At 45.2% G+C, this 27,149-nt stretch overlaps 20 non-coding genes and 1 pseudogene across 20 annotated transcripts; all 21 read left to right on the top strand.

The window, feature by feature from the left end:
* Window positions 1-537: 537 nt before the first annotated feature.
* LOC141239690 (U2 spliceosomal RNA) lies at window positions 538-728 on the top strand. The gene has a single exon (XR_012305042.1). It is a non-coding gene; the product is annotated as a U2 spliceosomal RNA (small nuclear RNA).
* A 1,115-nt stretch (window positions 729-1,843) lies between these two features.
* On the top strand, window positions 1,844-2,034 carry LOC141239678 (U2 spliceosomal RNA). Its single transcript, XR_012305031.1, has one exon. It is a non-coding gene; the product is annotated as a U2 spliceosomal RNA (small nuclear RNA).
* Window positions 2,035-3,149: 1,115 nt separating this feature from the next.
* LOC141239666 (U2 spliceosomal RNA) lies at window positions 3,150-3,340 on the top strand. The gene has a single exon (XR_012305020.1). It is a non-coding gene; the product is annotated as a U2 spliceosomal RNA (small nuclear RNA).
* Window positions 3,341-4,455: 1,115 nt separating this feature from the next.
* On the top strand, window positions 4,456-4,646 carry LOC141239653 (U2 spliceosomal RNA). Its single transcript, XR_012305008.1, has one exon. It is a non-coding gene; the product is annotated as a U2 spliceosomal RNA (small nuclear RNA).
* A 1,115-nt stretch (window positions 4,647-5,761) lies between these two features.
* LOC141239642 (U2 spliceosomal RNA) lies at window positions 5,762-5,952 on the top strand. The gene has a single exon (XR_012304997.1). It is a non-coding gene; the product is annotated as a U2 spliceosomal RNA (small nuclear RNA).
* Window positions 5,953-7,067: 1,115 nt separating this feature from the next.
* LOC141239631 (U2 spliceosomal RNA) lies at window positions 7,068-7,258 on the top strand. Its single transcript, XR_012304986.1, has one exon. It is a non-coding gene; the product is annotated as a U2 spliceosomal RNA (small nuclear RNA).
* Window positions 7,259-8,373: 1,115 nt separating this feature from the next.
* On the top strand, window positions 8,374-8,564 carry LOC141239620 (U2 spliceosomal RNA). The gene has a single exon (XR_012304975.1). It is a non-coding gene; the product is annotated as a U2 spliceosomal RNA (small nuclear RNA).
* Window positions 8,565-9,679: 1,115 nt separating this feature from the next.
* LOC141239609 (U2 spliceosomal RNA) lies at window positions 9,680-9,870 on the top strand. The gene has a single exon (XR_012304964.1). It is a non-coding gene; the product is annotated as a U2 spliceosomal RNA (small nuclear RNA).
* A 1,115-nt stretch (window positions 9,871-10,985) lies between these two features.
* LOC141239597 (U2 spliceosomal RNA) lies at window positions 10,986-11,176 on the top strand. The gene has a single exon (XR_012304953.1). It is a non-coding gene; the product is annotated as a U2 spliceosomal RNA (small nuclear RNA).
* Window positions 11,177-12,291: 1,115 nt separating this feature from the next.
* LOC141239585 (U2 spliceosomal RNA) lies at window positions 12,292-12,482 on the top strand. The gene has a single exon (XR_012304942.1). It is a non-coding gene; the product is annotated as a U2 spliceosomal RNA (small nuclear RNA).
* Window positions 12,483-13,597: 1,115 nt separating this feature from the next.
* On the top strand, window positions 13,598-13,689 carry LOC141239963 (U2 spliceosomal RNA; annotated as a pseudogene).
* Window positions 13,690-14,485: 796 nt separating this feature from the next.
* On the top strand, window positions 14,486-14,668 carry LOC141239921 (U2 spliceosomal RNA). Its single transcript, XR_012305265.1, has one exon. It is a non-coding gene; the product is annotated as a U2 spliceosomal RNA (small nuclear RNA).
* Window positions 14,669-15,783: 1,115 nt separating this feature from the next.
* Window positions 15,784-15,974, top strand: LOC141239843 (U2 spliceosomal RNA). The gene has a single exon (XR_012305191.1). It is a non-coding gene; the product is annotated as a U2 spliceosomal RNA (small nuclear RNA).
* Window positions 15,975-17,089: 1,115 nt separating this feature from the next.
* On the top strand, window positions 17,090-17,280 carry LOC141239574 (U2 spliceosomal RNA). Its single transcript, XR_012304931.1, has one exon. It is a non-coding gene; the product is annotated as a U2 spliceosomal RNA (small nuclear RNA).
* Window positions 17,281-18,395: 1,115 nt separating this feature from the next.
* On the top strand, window positions 18,396-18,586 carry LOC141239563 (U2 spliceosomal RNA). Its single transcript, XR_012304920.1, has one exon. It is a non-coding gene; the product is annotated as a U2 spliceosomal RNA (small nuclear RNA).
* Window positions 18,587-19,701: 1,115 nt separating this feature from the next.
* LOC141239551 (U2 spliceosomal RNA) lies at window positions 19,702-19,892 on the top strand. Its single transcript, XR_012304909.1, has one exon. It is a non-coding gene; the product is annotated as a U2 spliceosomal RNA (small nuclear RNA).
* A 1,115-nt stretch (window positions 19,893-21,007) lies between these two features.
* Window positions 21,008-21,198, top strand: LOC141239819 (U2 spliceosomal RNA). Its single transcript, XR_012305168.1, has one exon. It is a non-coding gene; the product is annotated as a U2 spliceosomal RNA (small nuclear RNA).
* A 1,118-nt stretch (window positions 21,199-22,316) lies between these two features.
* On the top strand, window positions 22,317-22,507 carry LOC141239973 (U2 spliceosomal RNA). The gene has a single exon (XR_012305294.1). It is a non-coding gene; the product is annotated as a U2 spliceosomal RNA (small nuclear RNA).
* A 1,115-nt stretch (window positions 22,508-23,622) lies between these two features.
* Window positions 23,623-23,813, top strand: LOC141239890 (U2 spliceosomal RNA). Its single transcript, XR_012305237.1, has one exon. It is a non-coding gene; the product is annotated as a U2 spliceosomal RNA (small nuclear RNA).
* Window positions 23,814-24,928: 1,115 nt separating this feature from the next.
* LOC141239775 (U2 spliceosomal RNA) lies at window positions 24,929-25,119 on the top strand. Its single transcript, XR_012305126.1, has one exon. It is a non-coding gene; the product is annotated as a U2 spliceosomal RNA (small nuclear RNA).
* A 1,115-nt stretch (window positions 25,120-26,234) lies between these two features.
* On the top strand, window positions 26,235-26,425 carry LOC141239660 (U2 spliceosomal RNA). Its single transcript, XR_012305014.1, has one exon. It is a non-coding gene; the product is annotated as a U2 spliceosomal RNA (small nuclear RNA).
* The last annotated feature ends 724 nt before the right edge of the window (window positions 26,426-27,149 follow it).

Here is a 27,149-nt window from a genome sequence, read left to right as displayed (position 1 = left end):
AGTCTGTGGCATTCTGTTAAACTGTTGCTTATGGCGGTCTCTGTGAGCTTCTCAGCGACATTCAGCCAGCCAGGTATCCTGCCTGCAGTAGATGGAATGTGGCAATGGAACGCTGGCTGCGCGTGTCATAATAGGCTCTGAGCCTTTATATACCTGTGCACAGCAGCAGCCACCTTCAGTCTGCTGCTGGACAGCCAGCAGCAGCAGCAGCAGGAGAGGTATGTAATCAGGAGCCCTCCTGCTAAGGGTAGACAGCTGCTCGTTCCACCCCACCCCCCGCCTTAATTGGTTCTCCTCCCTTCCAACGGTGTTGAGGCGGGTGGGAACAGCAGGGGGTGAAGGTGCTGTGTTTAAAGAGGTGGAGTTATGCAGATCTAAAACGCGTGGATTGCAGCAGCAGCAAGCCGAAAAGTGCAGGCATGTAAGGGATCTAGAGGTTGACAACATGTCTTCTTAACGGGAGTCCAGGAGCTCATCTCCACAAATGGACTTTTCAGGATCCTTGGGTGGCTCCGTAGTTTGAAACCAATTCTGGTTATCGCTTCTCGGCCTTTTGGCTAAGATCAAGTGTAGTATCTGTTCTTATCAGTTTAATATCTGATACGTCCCCTATCTGGGGACCATATATTAAATGGATTTTTAGAACAGGGAGATGGAAAAAGAGCTTGCTCTGTCCACTCCACGCATTGACCTGGTATTGCAGTATCTCCAGGACCGGTGCACCCCTTCTTTAATGCAGTTTCTAAAATCAGAAAGAATTGAATTCAATGTTTTTTGTTCATTTTGCTTGTTTGTCGGATTTTGGGATGGACTCTTTGGCTTTGCTTTTCTTCTCCTCATTGGATTTTTCATGTTCAAAGTTGCAGAAGCCAGATTACAAGCTCATTTTGGTTCAACTTCAGCAACTGTGCATTGCATTGCCATGTAATGTGATGCAATGCTATCTTTCTAGCTCTCCCTTTTTACTTCCTTTTGGATAAACAGACATATTAGGCAAGCATTTTGGAGCTTTCACCTAAATAACTACAGGTGGTGAGATAAGCTACACAATATAATTGACCTTTCAGTATATTGTTGCACACACACCATCTATTTAGCAAATGCCCTTGTTATCAACAGCAGCCTTTTAAACTCACCTGAGCTAACAGGTATGTGCGCTGGTTACTCTGCTGCGCTTAAAATTTCTTTTTTGGTTTGCTACAATGCCTTTTCTGAAACGTTGTCTCCTTCTGCTGGAACACTGACTTCTTTCATTTAATGCCTGCAGACTATAAAAGAGAACCCAACCCAAAAAGTTTGGTTGATTAGTCTGTGGCATTCTGTTAAACTGTTGCTTATGGCGGTCTCTGTGAGCTTCTCAGCGACATTCAGCCAGCCAGGTATCCTGCCTGCAGTAGATGGAATGTGGCAATGGAACGCTGGCTGCGCGTGTCATAATAGGCTCTGAGCCTTTATATACCTGTGCACAGCAGCAGCCACCTTCAGTCTGCTGCTGGACAGCCAGCAGCAGCAGCAGCAGGAGAGGTATGTAATCAGGAGCCCTCCTGCTAAGGGTAGACAGCTGCTCGTTCCACCCCACCCCCCGCCTTAATTGGTTCTCCTCCCTTCCAACGGTGTTGAGGCGGGCGGGAACAGCAGGGGGTGAAGGTGCTGTGTTTAAAGAGGTGGAGTTATGCAGGTCTAAAACGCGTGGATTGCAGCAGCAGCAAGCCGAAAAGTGCAGGCATGTAAGGGATCTAGAGGTTGACAACATGTCTTCTTAACGGGAGTCCAGGAGCTCATCTCCACAAATGGACTTTTCAGGATCCTTGGGTGGCTCCGTAGTTTGAAACCAATTCTGGTTATCGCTTCTCGGCCTTTTGGCTAAGATCAAGTGTAGTATCTGTTCTTATCAGTTTAATATCTGATACGTCCCCTATCTGGGGACCATATATTAAATGGATTTTTAGAACAGGGAGATGGAAAAAGAGCTTGCTCTGTCCACTCCACGCATTGACCTGGTATTGCAGTATCTCCAGGACCGGTGCACCCCTTCTTTAATGCAGTTTCTAAAATCAGAAAGAATTGAATTCAATGTTTTTTGTTCATTTTGCTTGTTTGTCGGATTTTGGGATGGACTCTTTGGCTTTGCTTTTCTTCTCCTCATTGGATTTTTCATGTTCAAAGTTGCAGAAGCCAGATTACAAGCTCATTTTGGTTCAACTTCAGCAACTGTGCATTGCATTGCCATGTAATGTGATGCAATGCTATCTTTCTAGCTCTCCCTTTTTACTTCCTTTTGGATAAACAGACATATTAGGCAAGCATTTTGGAGCTTTCACCTAAATAACTACAGGTGGTGAGATAAGCTGCACAATATAATTGACCTTTCAGTATATTGTTGCACACACACCATCTATTTAGCAAATGCCCTTGTTATCAACAGCAGCCTTTTAAACTCACCTGAGCTAACAGGTATGTGCGCTGGTTACTCTGCTGCGCTTAAAATTTCTTTTTTGGTTTGCTACAATGCCTTTTCTGAAACGTTGTCTCCTTCTGCTGGAACACTGACTTCTTTCATTTAATGCCTGCAGACTATAAAAGAGAACCCAACCCAAAAAGTTTGGTTGATTAGTCTGTGGCATTCTGTTAAACTGTTGCTTATGGCGGTCTCTGTGAGCTTCTCAGCGACATTCAGCCAGCCAGGTATCCTGCCTGCAGTAGATGGAATGTGGCAATGGAACGCTGGCTGCGCGTGTCATAATAGGCTCTGAGCCTTTATATACCTGTGCACAGCAGCAGCCACCTTCAGTCTGCTGCTGGACAGCCAGCAGCAGCAGCAGCAGGAGAGGTATGTAATCAGGAGCCCTCCTGCTAAGGGTAGACAGCTGCTCGTTCCACCCCACCCCCCGCCTTAATTGGTTCTCCTCCCTTCCAACGGTGTTGAGGCGGGTGGGAACAGCAGGGGGTGAAGGTGCTGTGTTTAAAGAGGTGGAGTTATGCAGATCTAAAACGCGTGGATTGCAGCAGCAGCAAGCCGAAAAGTGCAGGCATGTAAGGGATCTAGAGGTTGACAACATGTCTTCTTAACGGGAGTCCAGGAGCTCATCTCCACAAATGGACTTTTCAGGATCCTTGGGTGGCTCCGTAGTTTGAAACCAATTCTGGTTATCGCTTCTCGGCCTTTTGGCTAAGATCAAGTGTAGTATCTGTTCTTATCAGTTTAATATCTGATACGTCCCCTATCTGGGGACCATATATTAAATGGATTTTTAGAACAGGGAGATGGAAAAAGAGCTTGCTCTGTCCACTCCACGCATTGACCTGGTATTGCAGTATCTCCAGGACCGGTGCACCCCTTCTTTAATGCAGTTTCTAAAATCAGAAAGAATTGAATTCAATGTTTTTTGTTCATTTTGCTTGTTTGTCGGATTTTGGGATGGACTCTTTGGCTTTGCTTTTCTTCTCCTCATTGGATTTTTCATGTTCAAAGTTGCAGAAGCCAGATTACAAGCTCATTTTGGTTCAACTTCAGCAACTGTGCATTGCATTGCCATGTAATGTGATGCAATGCTATCTTTCTAGCTCTCCCTTTTTACTTCCTTTTGGATAAACAGACATATTAGGCAAGCATTTTGGAGCTTTCACCTAAATAACTACAGGTGGTGAGATAAGCTGCACAATATAATTGACCTTTCAGTATATTGTTGCACACACACCATCTATTTAGCAAATGCCCTTGTTATCAACAGCAGCCTTTTAAACTCACCTGAGCTAACAGGTATGTGCGCTGGTTACTCTGCTGCGCTTAAAATTTCTTTTTTGGTTTGCTACAATGCCTTTTCTGAAACGTTGTCTCCTTCTGCTGGAACACTGACTTCTTTCATTTAATGCCTGCAGACTATAAAAGAGAACCCAACCCAAAAAGTTTGGTTGATTAGTCTGTGGCATTCTGTTAAACTGTTGCTTATGGCGGTCTCTGTGAGCTTCTCAGCGACATTCAGCCAGCCAGGTATCCTGCCTGCAGTAGATGGAATGTGGCAATGGAACGCTGGCTGCGCGTGTCATAATAGGCTCTGAGCCTTTATATACCTGTGCACAGCAGCAGCCACCTTCAGTCTGCTGCTGGACAGCCAGCAGCAGCAGCAGCAGGAGAGGTATGTAATCAGGAGCCCTCCTGCTAAGGGTAGACAGCTGCTCGTTCCACCCCACCCCCCGCCTTAATTGGTTCTCCTCCCTTCCAACGGTGTTGAGGCGGGCGGGAACAGCAGGGGGTGAAGGTGCTGTGTTTAAAGAGGTGGAGTTATGCAGATCTAAAACGCGTGGATTGCAGCAGCAGCAAGCCGAAAAGTGCAGGCATGTAAGGGATCTAGAGGTTGACAACATGTCTTCTTAACGGGAGTCCAGGAGCTCATCTCCACAAATGGACTTTTCAGGATCCTTGGGTGGCTCCGTAGTTTGAAACCAATTCTGGTTATCGCTTCTCGGCCTTTTGGCTAAGATCAAGTGTAGTATCTGTTCTTATCAGTTTAATATCTGATACGTCCCCTATCTGGGGACCATATATTAAATGGATTTTTAGAACAGGGAGATGGAAAAAGAGCTTGCTCTGTCCACTCCACGCATTGACCTGGTATTGCAGTATCTCCAGGACCGGTGCACCCCTTCTTTAATGCAGTTTCTAAAATCAGAAAGAATTGAATTCAATGTTTTTTGTTCATTTTGCTTGTTTGTCGGATTTTGGGATGGACTCTTTGGCTTTGCTTTTCTTCTCCTCATTGGATTTTTCATGTTCAAAGTTGCAGAAGCCAGATTACAAGCTCATTTTGGTTCAACTTCAGCAACTGTGCATTGCATTGCCATGTAATGTGATGCAATGCTATCTTTCTAGCTCTCCCTTTTTACTTCCTTTTGGATAAACAGACATATTAGGCAAGCATTTTGGAGCTTTCACCTAAATAACTACAGGTGGTGAGATAAGCTGCACAATATAATTGACCTTTCAGTATATTGTTGCACACACACCATCTATTTAGCAAATGCCCTTGTTATCAACAGCAGCCTTTTAAACTCACCTGAGCTAACAGGTATGTGCGCTGGTTACTCTGCTGCGCTTAAAATTTCTTTTTTGGTTTGCTACAATGCCTTTTCTGAAACGTTGTCTCCTTCTGCTGGAACACTGACTTCTTTCATTTAATGCCTGCAGACTATAAAAGAGAACCCAACCCAAAAAGTTTGGTTGATTAGTCTGTGGCATTCTGTTAAACTGTTGCTTATGGCGGTCTCTGTGAGCTTCTCAGCGACATTCAGCCAGCCAGGTATCCTGCCTGCAGTAGATGGAATGTGGCAATGGAACGCTGGCTGCGCGTGTCATAATAGGCTCTGAGCCTTTATATACCTGTGCACAGCAGCAGCCACCTTCAGTCTGCTGCTGGACAGCCAGCAGCAGCAGCAGCAGGAGAGGTATGTAATCAGGAGCCCTCCTGCTAAGGGTAGACAGCTGCTCGTTCCACCCCACCCCCCGCCTTAATTGGTTCTCCTCCCTTCCAACGGTGTTGAGGCGGGTGGGAACAGCAGGGGGTGAAGGTGCTGTGTTTAAAGAGGTGGAGTTATGCAGATCTAAAACGCGTGGATTGCAGCAGCAGCAAGCCGAAAAGTGCAGGCATGTAAGGGATCTAGAGGTTGACAACATGTCTTCTTAACGGGAGTCCAGGAGCTCATCTCCACAAATGGACTTTTCAGGATCCTTGGGTGGCTCCGTAGTTTGAAACCAATTCTGGTTATCGCTTCTCGGCCTTTTGGCTAAGATCAAGTGTAGTATCTGTTCTTATCAGTTTAATATCTGATACGTCCCCTATCTGGGGACCATATATTAAATGGATTTTTAGAACAGGGAGATGGAAAAAGAGCTTGCTCTGTCCACTCCACGCATTGACCTGGTATTGCAGTATCTCCAGGACCGGTGCACCCCTTCTTTAATGCAGTTTCTAAAATCAGAAAGAATTGAATTCAATGTTTTTTGTTCATTTTGCTTGTTTGTCGGATTTTGGGATGGACTCTTTGGCTTTGCTTTTCTTCTCCTCATTGGATTTTTCATGTTCAAAGTTGCAGAAGCCAGATTACAAGCTCATTTTGGTTCAACTTCAGCAACTGTGCATTGCATTGCCATGTAATGTGATGCAATGCTATCTTTCTAGCTCTCCCTTTTTACTTCCTTTTGGATAAACAGACATATTAGGCAAGCATTTTGGAGCTTTCACCTAAATAACTACAGGTGGTGAGATAAGCTGCACAATATAATTGACCTTTCAGTATATTGTTGCACACACACCATCTATTTAGCAAATGCCCTTGTTATCAACAGCAGCCTTTTAAACTCACCTGAGCTAACAGGTATGTGCGCTGGTTGCTCTCCTGCGCTTAAAATTTCTTTTTTGGTTTGCTACAATGCCTTTTCTGAAACGTTGTCTCCTTCTGCTGGAACACTGACTTCTTTCATTTAATGCCTGCAGACTATAAAAGAGAACCCAACCCAAAAAGTTTGGTTGATTAGTCTGTGGCATTCTGTTAAACTGTTGCTTATGGCGGTCTCTGTGAGCTTCTCAGCGACATTCAGCCAGCCAGGTATCCTGCCTGCAGTAGATGGAATGTGGCAATGGAACGCTGGCTGCGCGTGTCATAATAGGCTCTGAGCCTTTATATACCTGTGCACAGCAGCAGCCACCTTCAGTCTGCTGCTGGACAGCCAGCAGCAGCAGCAGCAGGAGAGGTATGTAATCAGGAGCCCTCCTGCTAAGGGTAGACAGCTGCTCGTTCCACCCCACCCCCCGCCTTAATTGGTTCTCCTCCCTTCCAACGGTGTTGAGGCGGGTGGGAACAGCAGGGGGTGAAGGTGCTGTGTTTAAAGAGGTGGAGTTATGCAGATCTAAAACGCGTGGATTGCAGCAGCAGCAAGCCGAAAAGTGCAGGCATGTAAGGGATCTAGAGGTTGACAACATGTCTTCTTAACGGGAGTCCAGGAGCTCATCTCCACAAATGGACTTTTCAGGATCCTTGGGTGGCTCCGTAGTTTGAAACCAATTCTGGTTATCGCTTCTCGGCCTTTTGGCTAAGATCAAGTGTAGTATCTGTTCTTATCAGTTTAATATCTGATACGTCCCCTATCTGGGGACCATATATTAAATGGATTTTTAGAACAGGGAGATGGAAAAAGAGCTTGCTCTGTCCACTCCACGCATTGACCTGGTATTGCAGTATCTCCAGGACCGGTGCACCCCTTCTTTAATGCAGTTTCTAAAATCAGAAAGAATTGAATTCAATGTTTTTTGTTCATTTTGCTTGTTTGTCGGATTTTGGGATGGACTCTTTGGCTTTGCTTTTCTTCTCCTCATTGGATTTTTCATGTTCAAAGTTGCAGAAGCCAGATTACAAGCTCATTTTGGTTCAACTTCAGCAACTGTGCATTGCATTGCCATGTAATGTGATGCAATGCTATCTTTCTAGCTCTCCCTTTTTACTTCCTTTTGGATAAACAGACATATTAGGCAAGCATTTTGGAGCTTTCACCTAAATAACTACAGGTGGTGAGATAAGCTGCACAATATAATTGACCTTTCAGTATATTGTTGCACACACACCATCTATTTAGCAAATGCCCTTGTTATCAACAGCAGCCTTTTAAACTCACCTGAGCTAACAGGTATGTGCGCTGGTTACTCTGCTGCGCTTAAAATTTCTTTTTTGGTTTGCTACAATGCCTTTTCTGAAACGTTGTCTCCTTCTGCTGGAACACTGACTTCTTTCATTTAATGCCTGCAGACTATAAAAGAGAACCCAACCCAAAAAGTTTGGTTGATTAGTCTGTGGCATTCTGTTAAACTGTTGCTTATGGCGGTCTCTGTGAGCTTCTCAGCGACATTCAGCCAGCCAGGTATCCTGCCTGCAGTAGATGGAATGTGGCAATGGAACGCTGGCTGCGCGTGTCATAATAGGCTCTGAGCCTTTATATACCTGTGCACAGCAGCAGCCACCTTCAGTCTGCTGCTGGACAGCCAGCAGCAGCAGCAGCAGGAGAGGTATGTAATCAGGAGCCCTCCTGCTAAGGGTAGACAGCTGCTCGTTCCACCCCACCCCCCGCCTTAATTGGTTCTCCTCCCTTCCAACGGTGTTGAGGCGGGCGGGAACAGCAGGGGGTGAAGGTGCTGTGTTTAAAGAGGTGGAGTTATGCAGATCTAAAACGCGTGGATTGCAGCAGCAGCAAGCCGAAAAGTGCAGGCATGTAAGGGATCTAGAGGTTGACAACATGTCTTCTTAACGGGAGTCCAGGAGCTCATCTCCACAAATGGACTTTTCAGGATCCTTGGGTGGCTCCGTAGTTTGAAACCAATTCTGGTTATCGCTTCTCGGCCTTTTGGCTAAGATCAAGTGTAGTATCTGTTCTTATCAGTTTAATATCTGATACGTCCCCTATCTGGGGACCATATATTAAATGGATTTTTAGAACAGGGAGATGGAAAAAGAGCTTGCTCTGTCCACTCCACGCATTGACCTGGTATTGCAGTATCTCCAGGACCGGTGCACCCCTTCTTTAATGCAGTTTCTAAAATCAGAAAGAATTGAATTCAATGTTTTTTGTTCATTTTGCTTGTTTGTCGGATTTTGGGATGGACTCTTTGGCTTTGCTTTTCTTCTCCTCATTGGATTTTTCATGTTCAAAGTTGCAGAAGCCAGATTACAAGCTCATTTTGGTTCAACTTCAGCAACTGTGCATTGCATTGCCATGTAATGTGATGCAATGCTATCTTTCTAGCTCTCCCTTTTTACTTCCTTTTGGATAAACAGACATATTAGGCAAGCATTTTGGAGCTTTCACCTAAATAACTACAGGTGGTGAGATAAGCTGCACAATATAATTGACCTTTCAGTATATTGTTGCACACACACCATCTATTTAGCAAATGCCCTTGTTATCAACAGCAGCCTTTTAAACTCACCTGAGCTAACAGGTATGTGCGCTGGTTACTCTGCTGCGCTTAAAATTTCTTTTTTGGTTTGCTACAATGCCTTTTCTGAAACGTTGTCTCCTTCTGCTGGAACACTGACTTCTTTCATTTAATGCCTGCAGACTATAAAAGAGAACCCAACCCAAAAAGTTTGGTTGATTAGTCTGTGGCATTCTGTTAAACTGTTGCTTATGGCGGTCTCTGTGAGCTTCTCAGCGACATTCAGCCAGCCAGGTATCCTGCCTGCAGTAGATGGAATGTGGCAATGGAACGCTGGCTGCGCGTGTCATAATAGGCTCTGAGCCTTTATATACCTGTGCACAGCAGCAGCCACCTTCAGTCTGCTGCTGGACAGCCAGCAGCAGCAGCAGCAGGAGAGGTATGTAATCAGGAGCCCTCCTGCTAAGATTAGACAGCTGCTCGTTCCACCCCACCCCCCGCCTTAATTGGTTCTCCTCCCTTCCAACGGTGTTGAGGCGGGCGGGAACAGCAGGGGGTGAAGGTGCTGTGTTTAAAGAGGTGGAGTTATGCAGATCTAAAACGCGTGGATTGCAGCAGCAGCAAGCCGAAAAGTGCAGGCATGTAAGGGATCTAGAGGTTGACAACATGTCTTCTTAACGGGAGTCCAGGAGCTCATCTCCACAAATGGACTTTTCAGGATCCTTGGGTGGCTCCGTAGTTTGAAACCAATTCTGGTTATCGCTTCTCGGCCTTTTGGCTAAGATCAAGTGTAGTATCTGTTCTTATCAGTTTAATATCTGATACGTCCCCTATCTGGGGACCATATATTAAATGGATTTTTAGAACAGGGAGATGGAAAAAGAGCTTGCTCTGTCCACTCCACGCATTGACCTGGTATTGCAGTATCTCCAGGACCGGTGCACCCCTTCTTTAATGCAGTTTCTAAAATCAGAAAGAATTGAATTCAATGTTTTTTGTTCATTTTGCTTGTTTGTCGGATTTTGGGATGGACTCTTTGGCTTTGCTTTTCTTCTCCTCATTGGATTTTTCATGTTCAAAGTTGCAGAAGCCAGATTACAAGCTCATTTTGGTTCAACTTCAGCAACTGTGCATTGCATTGCCATGTAATGTGATGCAATGCTATCTTTCTAGCTCTCCCTTTTTACTTCCTTTTGGATAAACAGACATATTAGGCAAGCATTTTGGAGCTTTCACCTAAATAACTACAGGTGGTGAGATAAGCTGCACAATATAATTGACCTTTCAGTATATTGTTGCACACACACCATCTATTTAGCAAATGCCCTTGTTATCAACAGCAGCCTTTTAAACTCACCTGAGCTAACAGGTATGTGCGCTGGTTGCTCTCCTGCGCTTAAAATTTCTTTTTTGGTTTGCTACAATGCCTTTTCTGAAACGTTGTCTCCTTCTGCTGGAACACTGACTTCTTTCATTTAATGCCTGCAGACTATAAAAGAGAACCCAACCCAAAAAGTTTGGTTGATTAGTCTGTGGCATTCTGTTAAACTGTTGCTTATGGCGGTCTCTGTGAGCTTCTCAGCGACATTCAGCCAGCCAGGTATCCTGCCTGCAGTAGATGGAATGTGGCAATGGAACGCTGGCTGCGCGTGTCATAATAGGCTCTGAGCCTTTATATACCTGTGCACAGCAGCAGCCACCTTCAGTCTGCTGCTGGACAGCCAGCAGCAGCAGCAGCAGGAGAGGTATGTAATCAGGAGCCCTCCTGCTAAGGGTAGACAGCTGCTCGTTCCACCCCACCCCCCGCCTTAATTGGTTCTCCTCCCTTCCAACGGTGTTGAGGCGGGTGGGAACAGCAGGGGGTGAAGGTGCTGTGTTTAAAGAGGTGGAGTTATGCAGATCTAAAACGCGTGGATTGCAGCAGCAGCAAGCCGAAAAGTGCAGGCATGTAAGGGATCTAGAGGTTGACAACATGTCTTCTTAACGGGAGTCCAGGAGCTCATCTCCACAAATGGACTTTTCAGGATCCTTGGGTGGCTCCGTAGTTTGAAACCAATTCTGGTTATCGCTTCTCGGCCTTTTGGCTAAGATCAAGTGTAGTATCTGTTCTTATCAGTTTAATATCTGATACGTCCCCTATCTGGGGACCATATATTAAATGGATTTTTAGAACAGGGAGATGGAAAAAGAGCTTGCTCTGTCCACTCCACGCATTGACCTGGTATTGCAGTATCTCCAGGACCGGTGCACCCCTTCTTTAATGCAGTTTCTAAAATCAGAAAGAATTGAATTCAATGTTTTTTGTTCATTTTGCTTGTTTGTCGGATTTTGGGATGGACTCTTTGGCTTTGCTTTTCTTCTCCTCATTGGATTTTTCATGTTCAAAGTTGCAGAAGCCAGATTACAAGCTCATTTTGGTTCAACTTCAGCAACTGTGCATTGCATTGCCATGTAATGTGATGCAATGCTATCTTTCTAGCTCTCCCTTTTTACTTCCTTTTGGATAAACAGACATATTAGGCAAGCATTTTGGAGCTTTCACCTAAATAACTACAGGTGGTGAGATAAGCTGCACAATATAATTGACCTTTCAGTATATTGTTGCACACACACCATCTATTTAGCAAATGCCCTTGTTATCAACAGCAGCCTTTTAAACTCACCTGAGCTAACAGGTATGTGCGCTGGTTACTCTGCTGCGCTTAAAATTTCTTTTTTGGTTTGCTACAATGCCTTTTCTGAAACGTTGTCTCCTTCTGCTGGAACACTGACTTCTTTCATTTAATGCCTGCAGACTATAAAAGAGAACCCAACCCAAAAAGTTTGGTTGATTAGTCTGTGGCATTCTGTTAAACTGTTGCTTATGGCGGTCTCTGTGAGCTTCTCAGCGACATTCAGCCAGCCAGGTATCCTGCCTGCAGTAGATGGAATGTGGCAATGGAACGCTGGCTGCGCGTGTCATAATAGGCTCTGAGCCTTTATATACCTGTGCACAGCAGCAGCCACCTTCAGTCTGCTGCTGGACAGCCAGCAGCAGCAGCAGCAGGAGAGGTATGTAATCAGGAGCCCTCCTCCTAAGGGTAGACAGCTGCTCGTTCCACCCCACCCCCCGCCTTAATTGGTTCTCCTCCCTTCCAACGGTGTTGAGGCGGGTGGGAACAGCAGGGGGTGAAGGTGCTGTGTTTAAAGAGGTGGAGTTATGCAGATCTAAAACGCGTGGATTGCAGCAGCAGCAAGCCGAAAAGTGCAGGCATGTAAGGGATCTAGAGGTTGACAACATGTCTTCTTAACGGGAGTCCAGGAGCTCATCTCCACAAATGGACTTTTCAGGATCCTTGGGTGGCTCCGTAGTTTGAAACCAATTCTGGTTATCGCTTCTCGGCCTTTTGGCTAAGATCAAGTGTAGTATCTGTTCTTATCAGTTTAATATCTGATACGTCCCCTATCTGGGGACCATATATTAAATGGATTTTTAGAACAGGGAGATGGAAAAAGAGCTTGCTCTGTCCACTCCACGCATTGACCTGGTATTGCAGTATCTCCAGGACCGGTGCACCCCTTCTTTAATGCAGTTTCTAAAATCAGAAAGAATTGAATTCAATGTTTTTTGTTCATTTTGCTTGTTTGTCGGATTTTGGGATGGACTCTTTGGCTTTGCTTTTCTTCTCCTCATTGGATTTTTCATGTTCAAAGTTGCAGAAGCCAGATTACAAGCTCATTTTGGTTCAACTTCAGCAACTGTGCATTGCATTGCCATGTAATGTGATGCAATGCTATCTTTCTAGCTCTCCCTTTTTACTTCCTTTTGGATAAACAGACATATTAGGCAAGCATTTTGGAGCTTTCACCTAAATAACTACAGGTGGTGAGATAAGCTGCACAATATAATTGACCTTTCAGTATATTGTTGCACACACACCATCTATTTAGCAAATGCCCTTGTTATCAACAGCAGCCTTTTAAACTCACCTGAGCTAACAGGTATGTGCGCTGGTTACTCTGCTGCGCTTAAAATTTCTTTTTTGGTTTGCTACAATGCCTTTTCTGAAACGTTGTCTCCTTCTGCTGGAACACTGACTTCTTTCATTTAATGCCTGCAGACTATAAAAGAGAACCCAACCCAAAAAGTTTGGTTGATTAGTCTGTGGCATTCTGTTAAACTGTTGCTTATGGCGGTCTCTGTGAGCTTCTCAGCGACATTCAGCCAGCCAGGTATCCTGCCTGCAGTAGATGGAATGTGGCAATGGAACGCTGGCTGCGCGTGTCATAATAGGCTCTGAGCCTTTATATACCTGTGCACAGCAGCAGCCACCTTCAGTCTGCTGCTGGACAGCCAGCAGCAGCAGCAGCAGGAGAGGTATGTAATCAGGAGCCCTCCTGCTAAGGGTAGACAGCTGCTCGTTCCACCCCACCCCCCGCCTTAATTGGTTCTCCTCCCTTCCAACGGTGTTGAGGCGGGTGGGAACAGCAGGGGGTGAAGGTGCTGTGTTTAAAGAGGTGGAGTTATGCAGATCTAAAACGCGTGGATTGCAGCAGCAGCAAGCTGAAAAGTGCAGGCATGTAAGGGATCTAGAGGTTGACAACATGTCTTCTTAACGGGAGTCCAGGAGCTCATCTCCACAAATGGACTTTTCAGGATCCTTGGGTGGCTCCGTAGTTTGAAACCAATTCTGGTTATCGCTTCTCGGCCTTTTGGCTAAGATCAAGTGTAGTATCTTTCGAAAAGGCGGTTTTGGATGTTGGCCGCCCTAGTAGATTGATACATTATGCACACTGGGGTTTAGGCGCTTGTTAGTACGCCAGGTGGCTAATATAGTCATCTGGTGGAAAGCATGGCCCCCCAGGATCGACGCCATTGGGCCGGGGAAGATCGAAAGCCCGAAGTGTGAAGTGCCCCAGGAGTGGTGACCCTGGGGTGCCTCAACTCACTGGGATTGGGAACCCCACTTGAGTTTATGGCACATTTGCACTAGCACTTCAATATTTCTTTCTTCACACACACCCTTATTCCGGGCCTTCTGGCCTTAGGATGGGGAATTTTTCAATTCCCGGTCGAAGGTCCGGGCAGTATTATACTGTGAAACCTTCACTATTTATTTAATTTTTTTGTCAATGTGTGTCCACTTTTTCACGTGTGTCCACGTCCTTACTAGGATTTTGTCGGGATGCGGTTCCCTTACGGGTTCCTCTCTTGGCAGGTCTAGGGGGGGAGTGTGTGGCCATCAGGTTCCGCTCCCCCCTGAACCCCCCTGGCTCTCCTCTTTCTGGAGGAGAGCGTTGTTGGCTCCCCTCTTCCGGGAGGGGAGCACAGTCTTTGGCTCCCAGTGCCTTGCTCGGGTGAGAACTCGGGCAGGTGCTGGGGGTAAGATTGGGTCGCCTCTGGCTCCGGCTGGAGGTGGCTATTTGTCCCTGTTCCTCGCTGTGGCCTTCTGGCTCGGAGGGACGGGGAATGGTTTGGGGGACTCTTCTCCTTTTGGAGAGGGTTTCAAGAAGACCAGCATCCTAGTGCACTTTTTTTGTGGCACTTGTCACTTTTTTAAGCGCACTCGGGTTTTGTACACGAATTCGGGCTTTCGAAAAAAAAAAAAAAAAAATCTGTTCTTATCAGTTTAATATCTGATACGTCCCCTATCTGGGGACCATATATTAAATGGATTTTTAGAACAGGGAGATGGAAAAAGAGCTTGCTCTGTCCACTCCACGCATTGACCTGGTATTGCAGTATCTCCAGGACCAGTGCACCCCTTCTTTAATGCAGTTTCTAAAATCAGAAAGAATTGAATTCAATGTTTTTTGTTCATTTTGCTTGTTTGTCGGATTTTGGGATGGACTCTTTGGCTCTGCTTTTCTTCTCCTCATTGGATTTTTCATGTTCAAAGTTGCAGAAGCCAGATTACAAGCTCATTTTGGTTCAACTTCAGCAACTGTGCATTGCATTGCCATGTAATGTGATGCAATGCTATCTTTCTAGCTCTCCCTTTTTACTTCCTTTTGGATAAACAGACATATTAGGCAAGTATTTTGGAGCTTTCACCTAAATAACTACAGGTGGTGAGATAAGCTGCACAATATAATTGACCTTTCAGTATATTGTTGCACACACACCATCTATTTAGCAAATGCCCTTGTTATCAACAGCAGCCTTTTAAACTCACCTGAGCTAACAGGTATGTGCGCTGGTTACTCTGCTGCGCTTAAAATTTCTTTTTTGGTTTGCTACAATGCCTTTTCTGAAACGTTGTCTCCTTCTGCTGGAACACTGACTTCTTTCATTTAATGCCTGCAGACTATAAAAGAGAACCCAACCCAAAAAGTTTGGTTGATTAGTCTGTGGCATTCTGTTAAACTGTTGCTTATGGCGGTCTCTGTGAGCTTCTCAGCGACATTCAGCCAGCCAGGTATCCTGCCTGCAGTAGATGGAATGTGGCAATGGAACGCTGGCTGCGCGTGTCATAATAGGCTCTGAGCCTTTATATACCTGTGCACAGCAGCAGCCACCTTCAGTCTGCTGCTGGACAGCCAGCAGCAGCAGCAGCAGGAGAGGTATGTAATCAGGAGCCCTCCTGCTAAGGGTAGACAGCTGCTCGTTCCACCCCACCCCCCGCCTTAATTGGTTCTCCTCCCTTCCAACGGTGTTGAGGCGGGTGGGAACAGCAGGGGGTGAAGGTGCTGTGTTTAAAGAGGTGGAGTTATGCAGATCTAAAACGCGTGGATTGCAGCAGCAGCAAGCCGAAAAGTGCAGGCATGTAAGGGATCTAGAGGTTGACAACATGTCTTCTTAACGGGAGTCCAGGAGCTCATCTCCACAAATGGACTTTTTAGGATCCTTGGGTGGCTCCGTAGTTTGAAACCAATTCTGGTTATCGCTTCTCGGCCTTTTGGCTAAGATCAAGTGTAGTATCTGTTCTTATCAGTTTAATATCTGATACGTCCCCTATCTGGGGACCATATATTAAATGGATTTTTAGAACAGGGAGATGGAAAAAGAGCTTGCTCTGTCCACTCCACGCATTGACCTGGTATTGCAGTAGCTCCAGGACCGGTGCACCCCTTCTTTAATGCAGTTTCTAAAATCAGAAAGAATTGAATTCAATGTTTTTTGTTCATTTTGCTTGTTTGTCGGATTTTGGGATGGACTCTTTGGCTCTGCTTTTCTTCTCCTCATTGGATTTTTCATGTTCAAAGTTGCAGAAGCCAGATTACAAGCTCATTTTGGTTCAACTTCAGCAACTGTGCATTGCATTGCCATGTAATGTGATGCAATGCTATCTTTCTAGCTCTCCCTTTTTACTTCCTTTTGGATAAACAGACATATTAGGCAAGCATTTTGGAGCTTTCACCTAAATAACTACAGGTGGTGAGATAAGCTGCACAATATAATTGACCTTTCAGTATATTGTTGCACACACACCATCTATTTAGCAAATGCCCTTGTTATCAACAGCAGCCTTTTAAACTCACCTGAGCTAACAGGTATGTGCGCTGGTTACTCTGCTGCGCTTAAAATTTCTTTTTTGGTTTGCTACAATGCCTTTTCTGAAACGTTGTCTCCTTCTGCTGGAACACTGACTTCTTTCATTTAATGCCTGCAGACTATAAAAGAGAACCCAACCCAAAAAGTTTGGTTGATTAGTCTGTGGCATTCTGTTAAACTGTTGCTTATGGCGGTCTCTGTGAGCTTCTCAGCGACATTCAGCCAGCCAGGTATCCTGCCTGCAGTAGATGGAATGTGGCAATGGAACGCTGGCTGCGCGTGTCATAATAGGCTCTGAGCCTTTATATACCTGTGCACAGCAGCAGCCACCTTCAGTCTGCTGCTGGACAGCCAGCAGCAGCAGCAGCAGGAGAGGTATGTAATCAGGAGCCCTCCTGCTAAGGGTAGACAGCTGCTCGTTCCACCCCACCCCCCGCCTTAATTGGTTCTCCTCCCTTCCAACGGTGTTGAGGCGGGTGGGAACAGCAGGGGGTGAAGGTGCTGTGTTTAAAGAGGTGGAGTTATGCAGATCTAAAACGCGTGGATTGCAGCAGCAGCAAGCCGAAAAGTGCAGGCATGTAAGGGATCTAGAGGTTGACAACATGTCTTCTTAACGGGAGTCCAGGAGCTCATCTCCACAAATGGACTTTTTAGGATCCTTGGGTGGCTCCGTAGTTTGAAACCAATTCTGGTTATCGCTTCTCGGCCTTTTGGCTAAGATCAAGTGTAGTATCTGTTCTTATCAGTTTAATATCTGATACGTCCCCTATCTGGGGACCATATATTAAATGGATTTTTAGAACAGGGAGATGGAAAAAGAGCTTGCTCTGTCCACTCCACGCATTGACCTGGTATTGCAGTATCTCCAGGACCGGTGCACCCCTTCTTTAATGCAGTTTCTAAAATCAGAAAGAATTGAATTCAATGTTTTTTGTTCATTTTGCTTGTTTGTCGGATTTTGGGATGGACTCTTTGGCTCTGCTTTTCTTCTCCTCATTGGATTTTTCATGTTCAAAGTTGCAGAAGCCAGATTACAAGCTCATTTTGGTTCAACTTCAGCAACTGTGCATTGCATTGCCATGTAATGTGATGCAATGCTATCTTTCTAGCTCTCCCTTTTTACTTCCTTTTGGATAAACAGACATATTAGGCAAGCATTTTGGAGCTTTCACCTAAATAACTACAGGTGGTGAGATAAGCTGCACAATATAATTGACCTTTCAGTATATTGTTGCACACACACCATCTATTTAGCAAATGCCCTTGTTATCAACAGCAGCCTTTTAAACTCACCTGAGCTAACAGGTATGTGCGCTGGTTACTCTGCTGCGCTTAAAATTTCTTTTTTGGTTTGCTACAATGCCTTTTCTGAAACGTTGTCTCCTTCTGCTGGAACACTGACTTCTTTCATTTAATGCCTGCAGACTATAAAAGAGAACCCAACCCAAAAAGTTTGGTTGATTAGTCTGTGGCATTCTGTTAAACTGTTGCTTATGGCGGTCTCTGTGAGCTTCTCAGCGACATTCAGCCAGCCAGGTATCCTGCCTGCAGTAGATGGAATGTGGCAATGGAACGCTGGCTGCGCGTGTCATAATAGGCTCTGAGCCTTTATATACCTGTGCACAGCAGCAGCCACCTTCAGTCTGCTGCTGGACAGCCAGCAGCAGCAGCAGCAGGAGAGGTATGTAATCAGGAGCCCTCCTGCTAAGGGTAGACAGCTGCTCGTTCCACCCCACCCCCCGCCTTAATTGGTTCTCCTCCCTTCCAACGGTGTTGAGGCGGGTGGGAACAGCAGGGGGTGAAGGTGCTGTGTTTAAAGAGGTGGAGTTATGCAGATCTAAAACGCGTGGATTGCAGCAGCAGCAAGCCGAAAAGTGCAGGCATGTAAGGGATCTAGAGGTTGACAACATGTCTTCTTAACGGGAGTCCAGGAGCTCATCTCCACAAATGGACTTTTTAGGATCCTTGGGTGACTCCGTAGTTTGAAACCAATTCTGGTTATCGCTTCTCGGCCTTTTGGCTAAGATCAAGTGTAGTATCTGTTCTTATCAGTTTAATATCTGATACGTCCCCTATCTGGGGACCATATATTAAATGGATTTTTAGAACAGGGAGATGGAAAAAGAGCTTGCTCTGTCCACTCCACGCATTGACCTGGTATTGCAGTATCTCCAGGACCGGTGCACCCCTTCTTTAATGCAGTTTCTAAAATCAGAAAGAATTGAATTCAATGTTTTTTGTTCATTTTGCTTGTTTGTCGGATTTTGGGATGGACTCTTTGGCTCTGCTTTTCTTCTCCTCATTGGATTTTTCATGTTCAAAGTTGCAGAAGCCAGATTACAAGCTCATTTTGGTTCAACTTCAGCAACTGTGCATTGCATTGCCATGTAATGTGATGCAATGCTATCTTTCTAGCTCTCCCTTTTTACTTCCTTTTGGATAAACAGACATATTAGGCAAGCATTTTGGAGCTTTCACCTAAATAACTACAGGTGGTGAGATAAGCTGCACAATATAATTGACCTTTCAGTATATTGTTGCACACACACCATCTATTTAGCAAATGCCCTTGTTATCAACAGCAGCCTTTTAAACTCACCTGAGCTAACAGGTATGTGCGCTGGTTACTCTGCTGCGCTTAAAATTTCTTTTTTGGTTTGCTACAATGCCTTTTCTGAAACGTTGTCTCCTTCTGCTGGAACACTGACTTCTTTCATTTAATGCCTGCAGACTATAAAAGAGAACCCAACCCAAAAAGTTTGGTTGATTAGTCTGTGGCATTCTGTTAAACTGTTGCTTATGGCGGTCTCTGTGAGCTTCTCAGCGACATTCAGCCAGCCAGGTATCCTGCCTGCAGTAGATGGAATGTGGCAATGGAACGCTGGCTGCGCGTGTCATAATAGGCTCTGAGCCTTTATATACCTGTGCACAGCAGCAGCCACCTTCAGTCTGCTGCTGGACAGCCAGCAGCAGCAGCAGCAGGAGAGGTATGTAATCAGGAGCCCTCCTGCTAAGGGTAGACAGCTGCTCGTTCCACCCCACCCCCCGCCTTAATTGGTTCTCCTCCCTTCCAACGGTGTTGAGGCGGGTGGGAACAGCAGGGGGTGAAGGTGCTGTGTTTAAAGAGGTGGAGTTATGCAGATCTAAAACGCGTGGATTGCAGCAGCAGCAAGCCGAAAAGTGCAGGCATGTAAGGGATCTAGAGGTTGACAACATGTCTTCTTAACGGGAGTCCAGGAGCTCATCTCCACAAATGGACTTTTTAGGATCCTTGGGTGGCTCCGTAGTTTGAAACCAATTCTGGTTATCGCTTCTCGGCCTTTTGGCTAAGATCAAGTGTAGTATCTGTTCTTATCAGTTTAATATCTGATACGTCCCCTATCTGGGGACCATATATTAAATGGATTTTTAGAACAGGGAGATGGAAAAAGAGCTTGCTCTGTCCACTCCACGCATTGACCTGGTATTGCAGTATCTCCAGGACCGGTGCACCCCTTCTTTAATGCAGTTTCTAAAATCAGAAAGAATTGAATTCAATGTTTTTTGTTCATTTTGCTTGTTTGTCAGATTTTGGGATGGACTCTTTGGCTCTGCTTTTCTTCTCCTCATTGGATTTTTCATGTTCAAAGTTGCAGAAGCCAGATTACAAGCTCATTTTGGTTCAACTTCAGCAACTGTGCATTGCATTGCCATGTAATGTGATGCAATGCTATCTTTCTAGCTCTCCCTTTTTACTTCCTTTTGGATAAACAGACATATTAGGCAAGCATTTTGGAGCTTTCACCTAAATAACTACAGGTGGTGAGATAAGCTGCACAATATAATTGACCTTTCAGTATATTGTTGCACACACACCATCTATTTAGCAAATGCCCTTGTTATCAACAGCAGCCTTTTAAACTCACCTGAGCTAACAGGTATGTGCGCTGGTTACTCTGCTGCGCTTAAAATTTCTTTTTTGGTTTGCTACAATGCCTTTTCTGAAACGTTGTCTCCTTCTGCTGGAACACTGACTTCTTTCATTTAATGCCTGCAGACTATAAAAGAGAACCCAACCCAAAAAGTTTGGTTGATTAGTCTGTGGCATTCTGTTAAACTGTTGCTTATGGCGGTCTCTGTGAGCTTCTCAGCGACATTCAGCCAGCCAGGTATCCTGCCTGCAGTAGATGGAATGTGGCAATGGAACGCTGGCTGCGCGTGTCATAATAGGCTCTGAGCCTTTATATACCTGTGCACAGCAGCAGCCACCTTCAGTCTGCTGCTGGACAGCCAGCAGCAGCAGCAGCAGGAGAGGTATGTAATCAGGAGCCCTCCTGCTAAGGGTAGACAGCTGCTCGTTCCACCCCACCCCCCGCCTTAATTGGTTCTCCTCCCTTCCAACGGTGTTGAGGCGGGTGGGAACAGCAGGGGGTGAAGGTGCTGTGTTTAAAGAGGTGGAGTTATGCAGATCTAAAACGCGTGGATTGCAGCAGCAGCAAGCCGAAAAGTGCAGGCATGTAAGGGATCTAGAGGTTGACAACATGTCTTCTTAACGGGAGTCCAGGAGCTCATCTCCACAAATGGACTTTTTAGGATCCTTGGGTGGCTCCGTAGTTTGAAACCAATTCTGGTTATCGCTTCTCGGCCTTTTGGCTAAGATCAAGTGTAGTATCTGTTCTTATCAGTTTAATATCTGATACGTCCCCTATCTGGGGACCATATATTAAATGGATTTTTAGAACAGGGAGATGGAAAAAGAGCTTGCTCTCTCCACTCCACGCATTGACCTGGTATTGCAGTATCTCCAGGACCGGTGCACCCCTTCTTTAATGCAGTTTCTAAAATCAGAAAGAATTGAATTCAATGTTTTTTGTTCATTTTGCTTGTTTGTCGGATTTTGGGATGGACTCTTTGGCTCTGCTTTTCTTCTCCTCATTGGATTTTTCATGTTCAAAGTTGCAGAAGCCAGATTACAAGCTCATTTTGGTTCAACTTCAGCAACTGTGCATTGCATTGCCATGTAATGTGATGCAATGCTATCTTTCTAGCTCTCCCTTTTTACTTCCTTTTGGATAAACAGACATATTAGGCAAGCATTTTGGAGCTTTCACCTAAATAACTACAGGTGGTGAGATAAGCTGCACAATATAATTGACCTTTCAGTATATTGTTGCACACACACCATCTATTTAGCAAATGCCCTTGTTATCAACAGCAGCCTTTTAAACTCACCTGAGCTAACAGGTATGTGCGCTGGTTACTCTGCTGCGCTTAAAATTTCTTTTTTGGTTTGCTACAATGCCTTTTCTGAAACGTTGTCTCCTTCTGCTGGAACACTGACTTCTTTCATTTAATGCCTGCAGACTATAAAAGAGAACCCAACCCAAAAAGTTTGGTTGATTAGTCTGTGGCATTCTGTTAAACTGTTGCTTATGGCGGTCTCTGTGAGCTTCTCAGCGACATTCAGCCAGCCAGGTATCCTGCCTGCAGTAGATGGAATGTGGCAATGGAACGCTGGCTGCGCGTGTCATAATAGGCTCTGAGCCTTTATATACCTGTGCACAGCAGCAGCCACCTTCAGTCTGCTGCTGGACAGCCAGCAGCAGCAGCAGCAGGAGAGGTATGTAATCAGGAGCCCTCCTGCTAAGGGTAGACAGCTGCTCGTTCCACCCCACCCCCCGCCTTAATTGGTTCTCCTCCCTTCCAACGGTGTTGAGGCGGGTGGGAACAGCAGGGGGTGAAGGTGCTGTGTTTAAAGAGGTGGAGTTATGCAGATCTAAAACGCGTGGATTGCAGCAGCAGCAGCAAGCCGAAAAGTGCAGGCATGTAAGGGATCTAGAGGTTGACAACATGTCTTCTTAACGGGAGTCCAGGAGCTCATCTCCACAAATGGACTTTTTAGGATCCTTGGGTGGCTCCGTAGTTTGAAACCAATTCTGGTTATCGCTTCTCGGCCTTTTGGCTAAGATCAAGTGTAGTATCTGTTCTTATCAGTTTAATATCTGATACGTCCCCTATCTGGGGACCATATATTAAATGGATTTTTAGAACAGGGAGATGGAAAAAGAGCTTGCTCTGTCCACTCCACGCATTGACCTGGTATTGCAGTATCTCCAGGACCGGTGCACCCCTTCTTTAATGCAGTTTCTAAAATCAGAAAGAATTGAATTCAATGTTTTTTGTTCATTTTGCTTGTTTGTCGGATTTTGGGATGGACTCTTTGGCTCTGCTTTTCTTCTCCTCATTGGATTTTTCATGTTCAAAGTTGCAGAAGCCAGATTACAAGCTCATTTTGGTTCAACTTCAGCAACTGTGCATTGCATTGCCATGTAATGTGATGCAATGCTATCTTTCTAGCTCTCCCTTTTTACTTCCTTTTGGATAAACAGATATATTAGGCAAGCATTTTGGAGCTTTCACCTAAATAACTACAGGTGGTGAGATAAGCTGCACAATATAATTGACCTTTCAGTATATTGTTGCACACACACCATCTATTTAGCAAATGCCCTTGTTATCAACAGCAGCCTTTTAAACTCACCTGAGCTAACAGGTATGTGCGCTGGTTACTCTGCTGCGCTTAAAATTTATTTTTTGGTTTGCTACAATGCCTTTTCTGAAACGTTGTCTCCTTCTGCTGGAACACTGACTTCTTTCATTTAATGCCTGCAGACTATAAAAGAGAACCCAACCCAAAAAGTTTGGTTGATTAGTCTGTGGCATTCTGTTAAACTGTTGCTTATGGCGGTCTCTGTGAGCTTCTCAGCGACATTCAGCCAGCCAGGTATCCTGCCTGCAGTAGATGGAATGTGGCAATGGAACGCTGGCTGCGCGTGTCATAATAGACTCTGAGCCTTTATATACCTGTGCACAGCAGCAGCCACCTTCAGTCTGCTGCTGGACAGCCAGCAGCAGCAGCAGCAGGAGAGGTATGTAATCAGGAGCCCTCCTGCTAAGGGTAGACAGCTGCTCGTTCCACCCCACCCCCCGCCTTAATTGGTTCTCCTCCCTTCCAACGGTGTTGAGGCGGGTGGGAACAGCAGGGGGTGAAGGTGCTGTGTTTAAAGAGGTGGAGTTATGCAGATCTAAAACGCGTGGATTGCAGCAGCAGCAAGCCGAAAAGTGCAGGCATGTAAGGGATCTAGAGGTTGACAACATGTCTTCTTAACGGGAGTCCAGGAGCTCATCTCCACAAATGGACTTTTTAGGATCCTTGGGTGGCTCCGTAGTTTGAAACCAATTCTGGTTATCGCTTCTCGGCCTTTTGGCTAAGATCAAGTGTAGTATCTGTTCTTATCAGTTTAATATCTGATACGTCCCCTATCTGGGGACCATATATTAAATGGATTTTTAGAACAGGGAGATGGAAAAAGAGCTTGCTCTGTCCACTCCACGCATTGACCTGGTATTGCAGTATCTCCAGGACCGGTGCACCCCTTCTTTAATGCAGTTTCTAAAATCAGAAAGAATTGAATTCAATGTTTTTTGTTCATTTTGCTTGTTTGTTGGATTTTGGGATGGACTCTTTGGCTCTGCTTTTCTTCTCCTCATTGGATTTTTCATGTTCAAAGTTGCAGAAGCCAGATTACAAGCTCATTTTGGTTCAACTTCAGCAACTGTGCATTGCATTGCCATGTAATGTGATGCAATGCTATCTTTCTAGCTCTCCCTTTTTACTTCCTTTTGGATAAACAGACATATTAGGCAAGCATTTTGGAGCTTTCACCTAAATAACTACAGGTGGTGAGATAAGCTGCACAATATAATTGACCTTTCAGTATATTGTTGCACACACACCATCTATTTAGCAAATGCCCTTGTTATCAACAGCAGCCTTTTAAACTCACCTGAGCTAACAGGTATGTGCGCTGGTTACTCTGCTGCGCTTAAAATTTCTTTTTTGGTTTGCTACAATGCCTTTTCTGAAACGTTGTCTCCTTCTGCTGGAACACTGACTTCTTTCATTTAATGCCTGCAGACTATAAAAGAGAACCCAACCCAAAAAGTTTGGTTGATTAGTCTGTGGCATTCTGTTAAACTGTTGCTTATGGCGGTCTCTGTGAGCTTCTCATCGACATTCAGCCAGCCAGGTATCCTGCCTGCAGTAGATGGAATGTGGCAATGGAACGCTGGCTGCGCGTGTCATAATAGGCTCTGAGCCTTTATATACCTGTGCACAGCAGCAGCCACCTTCAGTCTGCTGCTGGACAGCCAGCAGCAGCAGCAGCAGGAGAGGTATGTAATCAGGAGCCCTCCTGCTAAGGGTAGACAGCTGCTCGTTCCACCCCACCCCCCGCCTTAATTGGTTCTCCTCCCTTCCAACGGTGTTGAGGCGGGTGGGAACAGCAGGGGGTGAAGGTGCTGTGTTTAAAGAGGTGGAGTTATGCAGATCTAAAACGCGTGGATTGCAGCAGCAGCAAGCCGAAAAGTGCAGGCATGTAAGGGATCTAGAGGTTGACAACATGTCTTCTTAACGGGAGTCCAGGAGCTCATCTCCACAAATGGACTTTTTAGGATCCTTGGGTGGCTCCGTAGTTTGAAACCAATTCTGGTTATCGCTTCTCGGCCTTTTGGCTAAGATCAAGTGTAGTATCTGTTCTTATCAGTTTAATATCTGATACGTCCCCTATCTGGGGACCATATATTAAATGGATTTTTAGAACAGGGAGATGGAAAAAGAGCTTGCTCTGTCCACTCCACGCATTGACCTGGTATTGCAGTATCTCCAGGACCGGTGCACCCCTTCTTTAATGCAGTTTCTAAAATCAGAAAGAATTGAATTCAATGTTTTTTGTTCATTTTGCTTGTTTGTCGGATTTTGGGATGGACTCTTTGGCTCTGCTTTTCTTCTCCTCATTGGATTTTTCATGTTCAAAGTTGCAGAAGCCAGATTACAAGCTCATTTTGGTTCAACTTCAGCAACTGTGCATTGCATTGCCATGTAATGTGATGCAATGCTATCTTTCTAGCTCTCCCTTTTTACTTCCTTTTGGATAAACAGACATATTAGGCAAGCATTTTGGAGCTTTCACCTAAATAACTACAGGTGGTGAGATAAGCTGCACAATATAATTGACCTTTCAGTATATTGTTGCACACACACCATCTATTTAGCAAATGCCCTTGTTATCAACAGCAGCCTTTTAAACTCACCTGAGCTAACAGGTATGTGCGCTGGTTACTCTGCTGCGCTTAAAATTTCTTTTTTGGTTTGCTACAATGCCTTTTCTGAAACGTTGTCTCCTTCTGCTGGAACACTGACTTCTTTCATTTAATGCCTGCAGACTATAAAAGAGAACCCAACCCAAAAAGTTTGGTTGATTAGTCTGTGGCATTCTGTTAAACTGTTGCTTATGGCGGTCTCTGTGAGCTTCTCAGCGACATTCAGCCAGCCAGGTATCCTGCCTGCAGTAGATGGAATGTGGCAATGGAACGCTGGCTGCGCGTGTCATAATAGGCTCTGAGCCTTTATATACCTGTGCACAGCAGCAGCCACCTTCAGTCTGCTGCTGGACAGCCAGCAGCAGCAGCAGCAGGAGAGGTATGTAATCAGGAGCCCTCCTGCTAAGGGTAGTCAGCTGCTCGTTCCACCCCACCCCCCGCCTTAATTGGTTCTCCTCCCTTCCAACGGTGTTGAGGCGGGTGGGAACAGCAGGGGGTGAAGGTGCTGTGTTTAAAGAGGTGGAGTTATGCAGATCTAAAACGCGTGGATTGCAGCAGCAGCAAGCCGAAAAGTGCAGGCATGTAAGGGATCTAGAGGTTGACAACATGTCTTCTTAACGGGAGTCCAGGAGCTCATCTCCACAAATGGACTTTTTAGGATCCTTGGGTGGCTCCGTAGTTTGAAACCAATTCTGGTTATCGCTTCTCGGCCTTTTGGCTAAGATCAAGTGTAGTATCTGTTCTTATCAGTTTAATATCTGATACGTCCCCTATCTGGGGACCATATATTAAATGGATTTTTAGAACAGGGAGATGGAAAAAGAGCTTGCTCTGTCCACTCCACGCATTGACCTGGTATTGCAGTATCTCCAGGACCGGTGCACCCCTTCTTTAATGCAGTTTCTAAAATCAGAAAGAATTGAATTCAATGTTTTTTGTTCATTTTGCTTGTTTGTCGGATTTTGGGATGGACTCTTTGGCTCTGCTTTTCTTCTCCTCATTGGATTTTTCATGTTCAAAGTTGCAGAAGCCAGATTACAAGCTCATTTTGGTTCAACTTCAGCAACTGTGCATTGCATTGCCATGTAATGTGATGCAATGCTATCTTTCTAGCTCTCCCTTTTTACTTCCTTTTGGATAAACAGACATATTAGGCAAGCATTTTGGAGCTTTCACCTAAATAACTACAGGTGGTGAGATAAGCTGCACAATATAATTGACCTTTCAGTGTATTGTTGCACACACACCATCTATTTAGCAAATGCCCTTGTTATCAACAGCAGCCTTTTAAACTCACCTGAGCTAACAGGTATGTGCGCTGGTTACTCTGCTGCGCTTAAAATTTCTTTTTTGGTTTGCTATAATGCCTTTTCTGAAACGTTGTCTCCTTCTGCTGGAACACTGACTTCTTTCATTTAATGCCTGCAGACTATAAAAGAGAACCCAACCCAAAAAGTTTGGTTGATTAGTCTGTGGCATTCTGTTAAACTGTTGCTTATGGCGGTCTCTGTGAGCTTCTCAGCGACATTCAGCCAGCCAGGTATCCTGCCTGCAGTAGATGGAATGTGGCAATGGAACGCTGGCTGCGCGTGTCATAATAGGCTCTGAGCCTT

The sequence above is a fragment of the Phyllobates terribilis genome, unplaced genomic scaffold (assembly GCF_046119375.1).
Source record: "Phyllobates terribilis strain yellow unplaced genomic scaffold, ASM4611937v1 Scaffold_779__1_contigs__length_684578, whole genome shotgun sequence".
NCBI lineage: Eukaryota > Metazoa > Chordata > Amphibia > Anura > Dendrobatidae > Phyllobates > Phyllobates terribilis.
Note: the sequence above shows the minus strand (reverse complement) of the source record. Positions and strands in the feature narration are given on the sequence as shown.